Source organism: Rhagoletis pomonella, unplaced genomic scaffold (genome assembly GCF_013731165.1).
Source record: "Rhagoletis pomonella isolate Grant_MI unplaced genomic scaffold, Rhpom_1.0 Rhpom_scaffold_00265, whole genome shotgun sequence".
Classification (NCBI taxonomy): Eukaryota; Metazoa; Arthropoda; class Insecta; order Diptera; family Tephritidae; genus Rhagoletis; species Rhagoletis pomonella.
The window spans coordinates 30,841-35,980 of record NW_023458819.1 but is presented as its reverse complement, the minus strand read 5'-3'; positions in this window follow the sequence as shown (position 1 = coordinate 35,980).

Below are 5,140 nucleotides of genomic sequence, written 5' to 3'. Positions count from 1 at the left end.
TAGGAGCGCAGCAATACATACATAGATACATATGTATGTTTGTACATATGTACGAATAAAAAATATTTTTGGATATTCATACAAAAAAATTGACATTTATATCAATTCAATTTATTTTCACTTTGTTCGAATATTGTTATGTCGACACATATATCTGAACAGCTATTCGCTCAAATTAAAAAAAAAAAATTTTAAGCCGAAATCAAGCATTCGTTTTGTACATGAATAATTCATACGCCGTTTTGAATGCATTCATGCAGCGCTCTCCTACATATCACAGCAAGGGATGTTTATGGACTTTTGTCATAATAATAAAGAAGGGTAAAGTACTCACGATGTTCCAGGAAATGAGTTGTTGGAGCAATATAAATATTTTAGATTCTGTTTATATTCGTATGTAGATCACTTGGCCTTGTGTATCTCAAATAGCTTTTCATTCTACACGATCGCCACAATTGCCCGGCGTTGGGTGGGATAGCTGCTAATGTGGACTTTCGGCCCGTGGAGCAAATGCTGTTTTCAAATTTGGCGAAAATATGCTTTTCTCACGTAAATCCTCTAGCATTATTATTCCAATGCTATATATATTATGGAACATATGTGAGAGGTCAACATAGTCGTCTAAATATCAGTCACTGACATATACGAAGTGCCGCCCGCCACCTTAGCTATGATAACAGTAGTAACCACCTCTTCACACCTGTTTGTAGATTTCTCCTTTCAGCATTTTCTATTTTCTAAGCAAACACCCCATGTCACCTGTGTAGTAGTAAGACCAAGGCGAATTAATATAAGGTGATAGCAAGAATACAAAAACAAAAATTTACATGTATTTTGTTATTGCTTTGGCGGCATAAACTGTCAAAATCTGTAAGAGTGTGTGTAGAAATTCAAACAAAATTTTTAAATTAGACATCAGAAGCCGTGCGGCGAAACACATACCCCAAATCAGCTGATCTAGTAACACCACCTTATATAAATTCGCCTTGAGTAAAACAATATGGTTTAAATAAAAGCTTCATATTATATTAATGAACATTTCACTATACTTCAATACTGGTTGGCCTTTTCCGAGAGGAATTGGTGTTGCGAGTATCGCCTGCATATGAGAATTCCCCAAGGGCCAGGCACTTTCCATTCTGCATACTAGAATTCCTCTTTCATCCTTCAGGCGAACTCGGTTGCGAGTTGTAAACATACCGTACTTGGATGAATGTAGGTGTTGGGTGGAATATCTCCAAAGGAAGCTGAAAGTAGAAGAAAAAAAACATCAAATTAAAATACTACAAGCAAAAATACTCAACTTACCGCATTGTACCCACTCGTGCCATTGAGGAAATTCGTATATGTGCTGCGATTGACATCAATGAAAGTGTCAATTTAAAAAATAGTGATGTGCATAATTGCCAGAATACTCGGTACCTAAAGTTTCGGTGGTGGTAACCGATACCTATTCAATACACTTTACCATGGCAATAGAAACTCACTTCAGTCCCTTGTGGCACAATTTCGGGCCCATCCGGTTTTTCGAAAGAATAATAAGGGTTCACATAAAAACGAAACTTTGACCACTTTACTAAAGTTTCGACAACTACTGACAGTCTTTAATCTAATTTTTGTTTAACAAAGAGTCCCGTACATAGCTTCTTAACAAAAATAAATGAAAAAAAAATAATAATAAATAAAAATATATATATGCATATATATATTGACTTATTTGTTTCAATGCAGTTTGTACGATACCGCCTCAAAGTTCGCTAATGAGCTTTACCTCTAAAAATTCTTCCATACGTTGGGTGCCATTCGCTCTTGTTAGAAGTTGTTTAATAGTCTGTCACCGAGTGTCGAAAGTATTGGATACTTTTAAATCGGTACCGACTAGCTATGAATACTCATATGTGTTGACTCATCACATCTCTAATATAAGAACGTAAATTTTAGTTTACGCTCTTGGTTGACAGCGCAGCCAGGGTTAGGACTGCCTACGATCGGTCAACTGAGCAGAGCTTATGAAATATGCATTTCCTTTTAATAAAATCATGAGTTAATGAATTTTGAAGTGCCCTCCAACTTAGTAATATCAAAATAAATCATTAAGTTGTGATACTACCAAGCACATTCACAAGCACTTGCGGTTGAACCGATTCAGCGAAGGTCCGCACCATGCGAACAAATAATGAAATTGTTGATTCTTTCGGGTGGGAGGCCAAGGTAAAAACACCATAGCCATTCTCTCACCTATTGTACGAGATAAGCGAATTACTATTCAGCCACTATACACTGTAGGGCATGAAATTAGTCCTCAAAAAATAAAAAATAATAATAATAATAAAATAAAATAAAAATAGTAAAAGACATGTAAATCATATTAGCAATTAAATATGCGTATGTATATATGTATAACTTGCCACGCAGCTAAGGTTTAAAATACGGCCATAAAAAGGGGGTTTAACACTTCACGGCCACCCGCACTAAGACCGAGAAACGGGTCGATCATTTTAAGATTCCCTGTCGGTTGTGCGGTAACAACCACGGAGTACGACTCTACCCCATATACCGAGGGAAATCCGCCGAGGAAAGGTTGCGGGCGATTTTGATACATCGGTACTGTCCCAACTGTTTGTCGCCATTCCATCGGATAGAAATATGTGGAAGTAATGACCGGTGCCACCGCTGCGACGAAAAGCACCATACCTCCCTGCATATTGAAGACTACGGCGATCCAAGGGAAACGACGGAAAATCACCCCGATAACGAGGACGGCTCTGACGGAGCGATTTCGCTCCACGTTTCCGACCAAACGACGTCATGGGCGAAGCAGGTAGAGGAAGAAGAGGTGGAAAGACGGGAAGAGATAATCCCTTCACCACCAGACGGCGGCTTAAAAACCCGCAAGTTTCGACCGCCGCTACAGCACGAACTTGAAGCAGACAGTCCCATGCCAGCAGTGCTGTCACACACACAGCCAACGGGCGGTCAACGAAATGACGCGGAAACTAGTATTTTTCGATCATATCGGCGCGGAACCAATTCTGCACACCGAGATGACGCGAAAACTCGTCCTTTTCGCTCATTTTGTCGCAAGCGTAATTGCAGCCAGCGTGATGGCGCGGAAACTCGTCCTTTTCGCTCGTCGCGCTGGCAAGCAATAAGGGCCGCACGACACCGACGTGGCGACCGTTCCTCCCTCACCATCCAACGCATTCCATCGGGTGGATTCCGGACAGGCAAGTTAAAAACAATCGCGGTTCCAGCACCAATAATGCGTTCATTCGTAGCCATCGCCTCAACCGCAATTGTACGGATCGAGTCAGGCGGCCGACTTCATCTGGTGCGGGCGTTGATTGACTCTTGCGCCCCCAGCAGTATCATCGACAGGGACCTAGCACGGGAGCTTCAGCTCGAAGCCAGCAACGTCCGCGCGAAAACATGTTCCCTCGTGCTGCGAGGAAAGTACGGGGTCACGGAACGGGTAACTACTCAGGCCAGGCTTGTTACGCGATACAACCGACTCAGCCCCGCGGCTAACATCGACCCAACGATAGCGACGCCGTTTCAATTTATGCGTCTGGCGGATCCACAGTTCTATCGGGCCACCCCCACTCGACTAACACTTGGCGCTGATGTGTACGCCCAGGTCATGGTATGTGGCACTCCGCCAACAACGATCGGCGGTTTACTGGGGCAAGCTTCCATGTTCGGGCTGATTATATCAGGAGCTCACCAAATGTGACAAAACATTTAAAATTTTATATTTAGTATTCATGAATACATACCGAATTTAAATAAAAGTGCAATGAAATGATCAACCACACCTTTTTTCCTTATTAGCTTTTTCTTCCATTTTTTCCCCGTAGCTAGAGACTGCAAGGAGGACCGGAGAACGTTCGGACTAGATCCCCGGGCAAGAACCAATCTGCGGCAGAATTCACAAAGTTAAAGAACATAATTTACAATGTAAATAAATGTAAATGTAAGGTGTGGTGGCTGAATCATCTTTGAGACGTCGCTTATAGCAAGGGGGCCGGTATGTTTAGGCCTCCACGCTAAATCAAATACTCAAATTAAATTATCGGGTGTACCACCCTAATGTTAATTTAACAGATGCACACACATACACATTCGTATGTGAAACAAGACAAAAAGAAAAACTGCACTTTTCCTGTCAGTGAACTTTCGTTAAATTTCCCCTGAAAACGGAACTCTTGAAACCGTTTAGAGGGTTCGACTTCAGTTTCTAACTTTTTAAACATTCTATTGGATTTCAATCACCAGCGATTACGGACGTTCCGCCACCACACCACTTCATAATCAAGGTAACATTGTAAGCCCCCTTGAATTTTAATAATAATAATAATAGATTGGCGCTTACACATATGTTAGTGTTTGGCCGAGCTTCTCCTCCGATTTGTGGCGTGCGCCTTGATGTTGTCACACAAAGCGGAGGGACCTACAGTTTTACGCCGACTCCGAACGGCGATTGTATTTTTATGAGAAGCTGTTTTTCATGGCAGAAATACACTCGGAGGTTTGCCATTGCCTGCCGAGGGACGACCGCTGTTAAGAAAAAACCTTTTTTCTATATTTTTGCGATGTTGCTTTGACCAGGGTTTGAACCCAGGCATTGTGGAGTGGAAGCGCGCACTGCTTACCACTACACCACAGCGGCCTATTACCTATTAAATAAACCGCCAAACTTAATTGTATTTCAAACTAAAACCTGGTGCTTTTGTTTTCTTATTTTTTCAATAAAAAACACTGGTGCACTTATCGAGTCTATACCCATTAAGTCGCCAGGGTTTTTCAGTCACTGTGCCATGATTTTCTTTAAATTTTTGTAAAATTGCTTAGCACACTTACGAATGCTATAAATTTCGCTTCCATTTTTTTAAGATTTTCTAATTCGAAGTCTTCAAACTAAAAACAAAAGCACCAAAAACGCACCAAGCACAAAATTTAAAAATTTTCGCGTTTTGAATACCCACTAAATTTGGTGCGAAAGGCATCAAGTTGGCAACAGTGAATGTAAACAAAAGTATATTAGCTCTGATCCACTACTCCATGAACGTACAGCATTTTACACGAACTTGCAGGAAGTTACAGGAAAAATGTTCCCGTACTCCAAAATCCTCCAAAATCC